The 12,279-nt window shown below is 38.9% G+C and overlaps 1 protein-coding gene across 3 annotated transcripts in view; it reads left to right on the top strand.

Annotated features, from left to right (window-relative positions):
- The first annotated feature begins 7 nt into the window (after positions 1-7).
- Positions 8-12,279, top strand: part of TRMT9B (tRNA methyltransferase 9B (putative)) — a 115,689-nt gene continuing 103,417 nt past the window's right edge. For all 3 annotated transcript variants that reach the window (XM_015624687.3, XM_033513378.1, XM_015624686.3), the window contains exons 1-2: positions 8-140; positions 9,231-9,357. The gene's annotated coding sequence lies outside the window, so the exon portion shown is untranslated. The remainder of the gene's footprint in view (positions 141-9,230; positions 9,358-12,279) is intronic.

Below are 12,279 nucleotides of genomic sequence, written 5' to 3'. Positions count from 1 at the left end.
AGGGGCGTCCGTGCCCGGAACCCCTGCAGCCCGCCCGGCACCGGGGAGGGGGGAGCGCCCCGGCCGGCCCGGGGGAGGCTGGCTGGGGAAGAGGGACAGCCCTCCGGGCTCCGGGTTGACTCCTGGCAGCGGCTGCCGTGGTGAGGGTCGGGCGTTAGCAGGGCTGTGGGGGAGGCAGGGATAGAGGGACAGAGCCGCCGGGGCGGGGAGAGAGGGTTCTCCAGCGGGGAGCGGGGATCTGTAGCTGTCGTGGCCCCGGAGGCATCACCCGGCGGGTGCCCGCGGTCCTCCCTGCGGCTGCTGCTCGCACTCGTCTTGGGCCGCTTGGGCTGGCCCCCTTTCCTTCTGTGTTAGTCTTTTAATGGAGGACACGATAAGATAAAAGTTACAAGGTTAAGGGAAAGCTCATCGTCCTTAGGGTTTGTTTCCCCCCTCTCTTTGCGAGCGTTCCCCGCGCTCGCGGGACGGGTGGGACGCGCTGGCTGCGCGGCCGCGGTGCCGTCACAGCCCGGCGGGCAGCGAGCCGCGCTCCCCTCTGTGGGCAACGGGGGCGGGCTCTGCGGGGAAACACCACTCGTGCTTCTCTTTTGCCTAAAGTAGTCACAGCGGGGAAATGCTTAGGTTTTCCAGGTGTATGCCAGCCTCTAATGATAGCTTGAAGCCTATTGCATAAGTGCTATGTATTTATAATTGTTACAGTGCCCTTTTTTTTTTTTTTTTAACGTTAGAAGTCAGTCATAAATCCAGACGTTTGAGATAAATATTATAGTACCTTTAAAACCTTCCAAGCAAAGCTTGCACATCAGGAAATTTAATATATGGCCTTACAAAGGGAACAAAGTTATATTTATCTTCAGCTGTATTCTGTGTATGGCAGGCTGCAAAATGACGCTGAAGGTTGTTAAGAGAGCTGTAGGCAAAGATGGCATGATTAGAAATAACCAGATACATCTGGATTTACACCTAGGTGTTTTGTCTGACCTCAACTACTCTAAGCTTCATCCTTTGCCACTAAAGTGTCTTTTAAATTCCTAAAGTCAAAAAAGATTTTATGGTAATTAAAGCATGAGGGGATCGTGGGTATATTTTAAACATGGATAGGAAAGATGGCCTCTTACAGTAATTAATTTAAAAATCAGGTGAGTTAGGAAATGACAGTCTAAAGGTCAAAGTAAAATATAATCTGTAGTGTGAACTTGAGTTGTGGTGGGACTTTGTAAGTTATTATGAATTATTATGAATGGTTTTAATGGATTATGGATTCTCCTGTTAACATGTCAAGTGTGAATTGACACCTCACAAAGTATTTGACTTAGACTATTTGGACAAAAGTAAAATTCTGAAAGAAGTACTGTTAAAGAGAACAGTAGTTTATTTTGCATTTCAGATTAGATTACTCATGAAAAGACAGAAGAAAAATAAAACAGGACAAAGTCCTTTTTTAGGGTTTGCGGGATTTTAATTAGGATAGTATGGCTGTCCTCTTATGGAGCAATTTAAATCAGTGGAAGTGAAAACCTGTTTCCACCATTACCGCTTCCAATGATTCCTGTAAAAGTTCATAGTGTTTCTACTAAAAGTTCATTAGTGATTCAAGCAATTATGAGTGCAGTCAATGCAATCAGCTATTTTACATAATTTCCAGTGTAAAGGAACAAAATACTCATGGCTTTGCTAGCGCTAGTGTCTTGAGCAGAAGAGTGAGGTTTTTCCCATCATCTTTCTCTTCAAAACTGAAATAGTGAAACAAGGAATTTGGAGTAGGTTGGATGAATAGATGGGCATGGAGCTTGACATTTTGTATTGCTTGCACCAGCTGTAGAAATGTATGGTGTCTGGGAGATTATTTACAAGAAAGCTAGACTATATATTCACCTCATCCTTATTCTCTAGACATTATGTTTTTATCCCTGTTGGAAATGATACTGGGCCTAGTTAGACTGTGATGTTACCCAGTGTTTACATTCTTATATGTTTGAACTACAGTTAACTGTTTCAGCTTTGATTTTGTATATTATTCCACCTTTGGCATATTTAACTAAGAAAAAAAAAAATCCCTCAAATTCCAAGTTTTTCACTGTGTTACCATATCACTGTGTGATAGTTATGTAAGAGAGGAAAAAAAGACATTTTCAAGATTAGATAACACACAGCTCCACCACCACTCCATTAAAATAGCATGCTCAAAAATCCCTTTTTTTTTTTTCCTCTGCTTGTAGGGTCAGATAGATGATATTTTAAAACCACAAAGCATTGCCATTGTACAGTTCATGTGGGCCATTCTAAGAAAGACTTCAGGGACTATCCTTTCCCTTCCTACTGTAGAGCAGTATCTTACTGCTGGTTATGGAAGTTAGTTGTTCTCATTCAGAAAGATACCTGCAAAGCACTGTGCCTTCAGTACAAGTAGTGAGGTAGAAGTAATTCCTTTCTTATGCTTTTTAAGGTATTGGTTGAATGTTTTTCCAAGCGATTCCTTGTATGAGTAGTGTGTGCAACCCAATTAGACATGAGATGGCAATGAAACAGTGGTTGAACTTGTTTTTGACCCCACTTTAGGTAAATTAAGCACAATGATTCTGATACAAGGTCTTCAGAAATCAACAGCATAAACAGTATAAAAAAAGTAAAGCAAGACCAACCCAGGCTAAGGGAACAGGCAGTGGGCCTAAAAATTAATGCCTACATACTGGAAATCTGGAGCCAAGCCCCATTTTTACAGGCCCTTGGCATATGCCCCAAGAAAAAGTAGTTAACCCAAAGGATGTTGTTGTATTCTAAGAGAAATAATGACTTTCTTGCTGTTTCTCCTCTTTTTCTTTGAAGGCAGATGCAAGTTACCCAGCTATTGTAACTTTTTGCAAAGATATATGTAGCAAAGGCAAAATAAAATGATTTGGAGAAAGATTAGATTAGGCAAATAAGAGTCATACTTAAAAAAGAAAAGCATAATATTCCTGAAAACTATTTTTTTCTACCAAGAAACCATTAAATACCATTTCTTCTAGGAAAAAAAAAACCAAAACAACCAAAAAAGGAAATATCAAGCCATATTTAAAATTCTTGAGTGGCTTTTGAAGACCTTAGCACCTTAGCTGATAATGTTTGAGTTCCTTCAGTCCTGGTTAAGAAATAATGCTTAGAATCAACTATGATTTGTTTTGTTTCAGATTTTCATTGTTGTTTAGTAGACTTTTGGGGCTTTAGTGAGATAGTTCTGGCAGAGAGATTTTTAAATGGAAAAATGCTCAGCATCAGTGCAGTAAAACAGACATTAATCCTTGTTTGTGCAGCACACACAGTGGTGGGCAGAAGTTGGGTTTGAATAATTTTTTTTTTTTGGTTAGGAGTGGTCAAAATGCTGCATTTGCAGCTTGGTCTCAGAAGTTATTTTTATGATGAACTGAAGAGGGCTAGATTGTCAGCAGTGCTGTGGCCAGCAGGAGCAGGGCAGTGATTGCCCCCTGTACTCAGCACTGCTGCAGCCACACCTCGAGTGCTGTGTCCAGTTCTGGGCCCCTCGCTACAAGAAGGACATTGAGGGGCTGGTGCAAGTCCAGAGTAGGGCAACAGAGCTGGTGAAGGGTCTGGGACGTAAGTCCTGTGAGGAGCAGCTGAGGGTACTAGAGTTCATCCCAGTTAGTCTTTCCAAAAATAATTTTAAGTGAACAAAATTTATTTTAGATTTTTTCTTTTGGCAAAGGCGAGAGTTCTAGCATTTTTATGAAATGTGTTAAATGCAGTGACTTCTGCTGCACAAAACCAGTATTTAGCTGTCTAAATAAACTGCTAATTAACAGTCAAGTGCTTGTTGGGATTTCCCTTCAACAAATCTGAATTCTGCTTCATAGCATAATAATATGGCGATTGCCAGTGGATAAGGGAAAGACTATGAATCTGGACTGCCTAGACTTTAGTAAAGCCTTTGACACTGTTTCCAACAGCCTTCTGGAGAAACTGGCTGCTCATGGCTTGGACAGGTGCACTGTTCCTGGCTGAAGAGCCATCTGCATGGCCAGGCCCAGAGAGTGGTGGTGAATAGTGTGACATCCATGTGGCAGCCAATCCCTAGTGGGGTTCCCCAGGGCTCAGCACTGGGACAAGTTTGGGTTCATATTTTGATCAGTGCTTTGGGGGTCAGTCTCTGCTCCAAGAAATAAGCAATAGAATGAGGAAATGGCCTCAAGTTGCCTGATGGGAGGTATAAATTTGCTACAGAGAAAGCTTTCCTCACTGAAAGGGTGGTCAAGCATTGGAGCAAGCTGGCCTGAGCAGTGGTGGAGTCACCATCTTATGGAGGGATCTAAACAAGATATAGATGTGCCAGTTAGGGATATGGTTTAGTGGTAGCCTTGGCAGTGCTGGGTTAACAGTTGGACTTGATCTCAAAAGTCTTTTCCAACCTAAATGATTCTCTGGTTCTATGTCCTCATTTTTGATTCAATTACAGTTTTGGAGGTGTCTGCCCACTTTGTCAAGAGAGCCCTGGGTGATTTTGGACTTGGGGTAATGACCCAGGAGATGCTGGTCCCCATTCTTCCTTCCCAGTTACCAGAATGGTAGTTTGTCTGTGGTGCTGGGAAGTCTCCTCCCATCTCCACAATTTTCAGTCTTAACATACCAATGTTACGGACTGACGGGGTTTTTTTTTCTCCAGTCGGAGACTACTTGTTTTCAGTAGATCCAGTGACACTTTTGAGATTTGTCTGAATGAGATTTCTCTCACTTTGATGATGATGATGGCAGCAACGCTTGTCCTAAAAATACAAATGACAAAGGTTGACCTCTGGGGTTAGAATATATAAAAGGAGTGAAAGTTTAGGGCAGATTTTATCTAAAGAGATAAAATGTCTGCTGGGGGAGGCTGAGCTAAGTTTCCAAACGTGACAGAACTGACAGCCATGACCCTCAGATGTTCAAAAATCTGGGACACTGACTGTAGATCAGCAAGCACAGTATTGCTTACAGGAAGGAAGAAAAAGGCATTCACCATGTATAGACAATTAAGCTACCTCAATAGTACATTAGGGATGTAGAACGCATTTTCAAGTGAAAAACTAATGGGAGACATGAAGCTAGCATGAATACCATAACCCATAACCCTTGAATTTACCTAACATAGACTAAAGTCAACCTAACTAACTCTGCTTTTGTTTTTGTAATGGAAATTATATTCTGCAGACAGGCGGTGCTCAGACTCTCATCTCTTTGGACTTGAGTAAAGCAGATGATATAATGAGCCACATGGAGAATTTTGGCTGAAACCAAGTAAGATGGAATTGCTAAAAAGTTGTCAGGTCCAAAAGATCCTGTTAAATGCCTATGGAAATGGATCATGAGATAGGAAGAGCTTCCTGTCTGAAAGCACACTTCATATGCATTTTTTGAGGATCAGCTTTGGTACTAATTTTTCTTGATATTTTTATGAGTGACCTTGGCTCAAAAAGGCAGGAAATTGATCTTTTGGTTTGGCAGCAAGTAAGAGAGTGATGTCAATAAACTGAGGAGAAAAATGTCAGACAGAAAGAAACCGACCTGCTTGACTGCTGGGATAGTAGAATTGGAAGAATTGTAGTCATGCAAGTGTCAAACCACATACATCTATTGAGAAAAAATATTGCTAGATCCTGATAGTTTATTAGTCTGAAATGATAGAAGAGGAGAAAGAACAGGAAGCTATAAAAAAACTGATACAAGTCTAGACTTTTTTTTTTTTTTTTTACTGTTGAGATAAGGAATTATTCATTGTGCTGTACATGACTCAGGTGAACAGTCACACAACAAGACAGTTCTGGTCAAGCTACTTGTGAAAAAAGAGGAAGCATAACTAACTGAAGGAGGAAAAGGATAATTTGGAGCAGAGGTACTGTACAACAAGAGAAATGGAGAAATGCTTGCTCCCCCATTGTCTTGCCAAAATGAGGATGAAAAGGGGATATGATTGCCCTATATAAGTGATTTATGACAACAGATAGCAACTGACACATAAGAACAAAGATTAAGTACATAACTAAAAGAAATTTGGATTGGAGATTAGGAGAATACTCACGAAAATCTGAAGTGAGATTATGGGGTGGTTTCTGAGAAACAGTGGGAGGATTTACACACTGTCTAATAGTGCTTGTTAATGCCAGGACAGGGATTACCTGACACACAAGCTGCTATAGCAAGGGACTAGATTCAGTCTGAACAACAGAAAACAGTTCATCAGTAGGAAACAAGTTATTAAATAGAAGAATAAATGACAAACTGCTACCTAAACTTTTCAACTAATGAGTTTACCCCTTAGTCATTGTTACAGAGTGAATGTTTCAGCGTGTCTCATCTGAGCAGGGTGATGAAGGAACAGTTGCAAAGTCAAAGAAGACCCCAGTTAAAATGTCCCCCAGTTCCGTGGGAAAAATACAAACTGATTAGGGAAGAAGACTTTGGAGAAGTGCGAGGGAAGGATAGGAAACCTTTCCTTTGCAAGACAACAGGAATAAGGCATCTAACTAACCCTGTGCCCAGGTTAGGATACCCAACACACTGGCAGGACTGACAGAGAAGGTAGCTGCTGTAAGTGCAGCAAAATGTCGACACTCACCTCATGTTACCATACACAGGCGTGTTAGCCACTACTTCTATGGTTGCCAAAATTGAATGGGGAGAGAAAGTAGCAAAATCCAAGTTTAGCAACCTTGAGCTTCCTCTCGTAGCACTCCAGAGAGGAAGTGCTCATGAGTGCTGCCCTGCCTCTGCAAACCATGCATGACACCGGGGACTTCCCAGAGATTGTGACTGTTTAAACCATTACTTTTTGCTTTTCACTCCTAAATGGCTGTTCTGTCATTCTCACTGCTTTAGCTGAAATGGGCATGTTCCACTTCAGGTGGATCCAGTGAAGGACAGAACAGGCCATGCTAACACCTCTGGTGATGGCTTTAAATGGAAAAAGACCAGTTGAGCTGAAGTTGAATCCTCTCATGGGGAAATAAGCTTGTTACTACTGATAAAATTTTTGTTCAATACCATTTTATCATTTTTTTTAAAAATCCATACACAAGAAACTGGCAAAACCCCAGTATAAACAGCCCTGTGAAAATGTCTGCGCCAAATGCTTCTCTGAGACACTTGACATCTCTCTAATAATATTTTTTGTAATCGCTTCAGAAGGAAAGTGTGCAATGTAACCTGCAAATGGTTCATGCATATTCATGCCTTCCATGTGTTAACTGCTGGGGAATGGCTTCAGATTGCTTCCCATTATAAATTGTTACTTACCATGCCAGTTGGTGACCAAGGTAGCATATGTGAAATGAATTTGCAGTTTCTATTACTATTAGTTGAAATTTTCCAGTGAAACATTAAAAAAAAAAAAAAAAAAAAAAAATTACCCTTACCCATCAGTCAGGAAGGAAATGCTTTGTAGAAGAGTATTTGCTTAGATAATCTGACAAAACATGGGTAAGTTTTCATGAAAAGCATTTTCCAAATATCCAGGAAGATAGCACTGGTGATTTCTGTATATTTCCAAATAGCTCTACCATCAGACTAGTCCCCTCATGCCTCTAATGTGGTAAAATACCTGTTGTGGAACAAGAAACTGATTTTGGGAAATCCATTTCTTGTCAAAGGTCAGCTCCTGGCTCCACAGCAATAGGCTCCTGCCATGTGTCTGTAGCTGCAGTTAAAAAACTTCCAAATTCCTATTGAATAAGCAACTGGGACCTGGCTTCCAGCCCTCCTCACATAAAAACATTATATGCAAAATTAATAATGATATATACCCATTAGAGAAAAGAAGGTTTTTCTTGAGAATTCACAGTAATTTCCAGCTTCTAAAAAGCAGATCTGTTTAGAAAAGCTTCTTTACTTTTTCATCCATGAATAAAAATATTTTGCCTCAGCTTTATGGTATTTATTTTGTCCTAAAGTAGTTAAAAGTCATTAAAATTGATGCTTGATGTTTGAGTCACTTCAGCCCTGGCTAAGAAATAATGCTCAAAACCAACTTGGTTTTGTTTTGTTTCAGTTTGTTCTGTGTTGCTTAGTAGACTTTTGGGGCTTAAGTGAGATAGTTCAGCAGAGAGATTTTCAAATGGAAAAAAGCATCACTGCAGTTAAACAAACACTAACCCTTGTTTGTGCAACACAGTGTTAGGCAGAAGTTGGCTTTGAGTAATTTTTAGTTGTGAGTAGCCACAAAGCTACATTTGCAGCTTGGTCTCAACACTTAATTTGAGCTGAACACAGCTAGACTGTTACCACTGTCTCTAGCATTTCTATACAACACTGCAGTGTGAATTTTCCAAAGGCTCTTAATTCCCTTTGAGAAAATTTGAGCTATTGGTTCTCAACACTTTTGAAAGAAACCAGCCCCATAGTATGTTATGTAATTACACACTAATTATGTATGGACTAGTATAAGAAAAAATTACCACACATAGGATAAATAGCTAACTACATGTTAGAAAGATAAAGATCTCATTAAAAATAAAAAGGGAGGCAAAACATAATAGGATCTACAATACTTAGGTAAAGACAGAGAGGTTATTGGCTTGATCCAATAAGGGACTTAAATATCTAAGGTAAGGTTTATGGAGAATTCACGTGACTAAGTCAAAAAATGCAGTCAGCTCACACAGCTGCTGCCTAACCTAGGTGTGCCTAAAATCACAAGGCTCTCCCTGGATTGTAATCTGTATCTTTAGAGTGTCTCAGATTTTTCTTTCATACACAGTGTGCAGCAGCTAGAGCACTTCAGGCACTTACTTCACATTCAGCCATTTACAGCCCTCAGCTGAAAAGTTCAAGGACTTTATTTTGTCATTGTACTTGGGCCACACCAGGCACAGATTCACATTCTGAAATTCTTAAGTTTGTCTAGCTGCTGGCTTTTAATATGAAGGATGGAATAACCTTTTGTTTAACAATCTGTTAGATTATTGATACAAGGATAATTCTTGTACATTGTTTCTGTTCCTACAGACAACAGAATTCTTTGCTTCATTGTGGCATGACTTTTAACAGGAACAGGGCAGCATATTTGTTTTCAATAGCTCTTGCTGGGTAGGATCACTTTTCTGCCCTATGTTGATTTGCATCTTTTTTGTTTAATGGGGAAACAGCAACAGTGGGTTGCTGTATAGGAGGCGCTTGTTTTCTCATTTCCTTCTGTTATCCTGGCTGTGATTTAACAGAATACTGCAAGCCCTGCTCCTCTATATTTTTTTTTTTTTTTTTAACAGAATGGTAGCTGGATCCTACAGTTAGGAGGACTCTAAGCTGCGAATTTTAAGCGCACTGTGTTATCTGTGTTGTGGCCTGACTTAAGTTTAAGGAATTGCAATAATGCTGCTGCATTTCTGGGGTTTGGTAAGTCTGGTAATTATACTTTGAAACTGTGGAATTGACTATCCTGGAAACACTGATAAGTGGAGTCACTCATTTCCCTGTTTTCACGTTCATCTTATTTTTTCTTTTCCCATATACAATAATATGTGGTTGCAGATTCCAAAGTATAGCTGAATGTTTCTACATGTGCAAGGCAATAAACTTAAAAATGTGATCAAGAGGGTCTTATTTTAAATTATTACAGTTTTAAAAAGTACCTTAGCTCCATATATGAATCATGTTTATCTTTCCTTCAGGAAGAGAAACCTTGGACTGATCAGACTCCTTCCTTCAGCCATTGTTGCTTGTCAGGAGAGATGCATATAATCTACAGATTTATAAAATAGCTAAATAGTCACTGGAAAATGTGCTCCAATTAATATAAATGGTACTTATTCAAAAAGCAATGCACTTACAAGTGTGTAGTACTAAATATAAAGAGATAAATTGCAGGAGCTCTTAGTGCAGAACTGTAATTGAATAATGAACAAAAACCAAAATAATAACAAAGGAAGTACTAAAAAGGCTTCAGTTAAAGAAGGCTTTTTTTTTTTTTTTAATGAAAATTTCTCAATAAGGAAGTGTGCAAAAAGCAAACAAGTCAGCATTTTTAACGTTTATCAGTATGTTTTCCTTCAGAGGAAAGTTATTGGCCAACAGTAATGTCAAATATCTTATATTTTTTTTTCTGAGCTTTTATGTATTCACTCTATAGAAAACATACAGGCTGATTGTTTTAAAAATAATGTATAGCAAAATAAAAGGTGAAAATTTTAGACATGTGTTCTGTATTCTGACTTGGTATTTAGAGAACAATTTATGTTGGGATCTATTTATATATTCTCTAATATATTCCCTGGTAAAATATATATATATATATTCTCTAATATATTCCTTGCTATCAAGGTGGATGTTTTGCTTCTTTTTATGATCGTCCTCTGAGATAAATAATATTGAGATACATTTGGTGTTGAATATAGTCTGCCAAATAGGGGCAGTCTCTTTGAATTTTTAATAATTATTGCTCTTCATTCTTATACAAGTAAAGGGGGAAATTACAGTTATTGCATCATATTTGTATTAAAAGTATGTCTGTACTGTGTAATCAAGTCTTCAACCAAAGTAGAATGGAGGAAAAAAGCTTATTATGCTTGATATCTAGCCTCTTGGAAAAAACCTTTAATTTCTGGGTGGTCAGTAATAAATGCAGAATTAAATTCAGAGTTTCAGTCAATTAAAATACATTTTAAGAAATGCATGTAGAAATCAGAAAATACTGGCAGCATACTTACAGTGGTAACTGGGGGGAAGAGTCCTTTATTTTTTACTACTGGATTGGACTGCTGCTAGTATTAGATAAATCGCTGAGTCTAAATAAATCTAGATAATGATAAAATCATTAGCAATCTTTTAAAATTCTGAAAAGGTTGTTAAAGTTACAAAATTCATGTTTACTTATTCTTCTTAGGTTAGCTCTTTAGGATCAGCGGAGCAAATGTTCCTTATGTTGTAGATATTTCTCATTCATAGGGTTCCATAGAGTTTTTCCATGTATATCCACTTTTTCCTTGTCTAATGGGTGTCCTTCCTTCAGAGGTTTTAGAGCACTGGGCAAATATGTTGTATCAAAGAGGATAGGAAATACATGATTTTTCTTCAAAACACTATAACCTAGTACTCTTTAGTAGATACGGTGTTACGTGAAGAACATGAGCTGAACTAAAAGCAGTTACTTTAATCGGGGTGTTGGAAGACATCTAATTAAAACACCTTATTGGCAATAGGTTACCTTTTAGCAGCAAAATGAATGTTATTGTTTATTCTGACTATCCAATATACTTTTTCTACTTTGGTTTGTACCTACTACTATGTCATGTTTGCTTCTTGAGCATTTGTAGCATCACCCAGCAGTACATAGTGTGCTGTAGGCTGCGATATCGCAGCCACATCTTTTCAACCTCTCCTACAAACATGCTGCAGGAAGTGTACAGCTTTATTTTACTTCTGCCAGAGACACCAGATGATAGGGTTCAACTGGGAGACCATTCATCTGCATTAGACCAATGTCTTTCAATGGAGCATGGGATCATACAGGAGAGAAGTAAGCAAACAAATTCTTCATTTCAGCATGATTGTGTAAAGAACATTGTGTTTCAGGCTTCTCCCACCTATGTTTCTTCTTCATTGTGTTTATAGAAGAAGGTAATTGGGTATCTGGTCTTTGGCTGTTGTCCACAAATACTCTACGTTGAGACAAAGAAGACTTCATTTAATTTTTCTTTTTTTTCCATTCCTGAAAATGCAATGCAACATTTTTAATTATTTTTTTTAAGCTCAGACATATTTTGAACATAATTTGTCCATGCAGTTGTAACAAGTTTCAGTCACACTGAGTCTAGGCTGACCACACTTACTCACAGGAGCTCTGTGGTAAGTAGCACATCCCAAAAGGATTCTATGTGATGTGTTCTGTCCTTATCATACTATATTTAGCTATTACATTTTAGGGATCTTTTTTAATGATTTGCACCCCTCAATTTCTGATTGTCCAGGAAGGGTTTCACAAGGGCTGAAAGACTGTGATGAGCCCATGCATATGAGAGTATTTTTAAAATCATGTATTTTATTTATCTTCATATTTCTACCTCTAGTAAAAAAAAAAAAAAATCACCATTTTTTTAGGTGAACAGCTTATCCTGCTCTTTGTCTTGGGTTTGCTGACATGCTGGATCTGTTTTACATTTGTGTTTGGCTATGCTGGTATCGGTAGATCACTTCAGAGCCTTGCCTTACTCCCAGTTTGTGCTTGCCCTGCACTGGAGAGCTGCAAACCTAACAAGGTGTTGCCATCATTTTTCTTTGTGACATATGGTAGGGCCTTCTTTTTACAAAGTACTTGGTTTG

This window comes from Parus major, chromosome 4 (genome assembly GCF_001522545.3).
Source record: "Parus major isolate Abel chromosome 4, Parus_major1.1, whole genome shotgun sequence".
NCBI classification, from domain to species: Eukaryota; Metazoa; Chordata; class Aves; order Passeriformes; family Paridae; genus Parus; species Parus major.
Note: the sequence above shows the minus strand (reverse complement) of the source record. Positions and strands in the feature narration are given on the sequence as shown.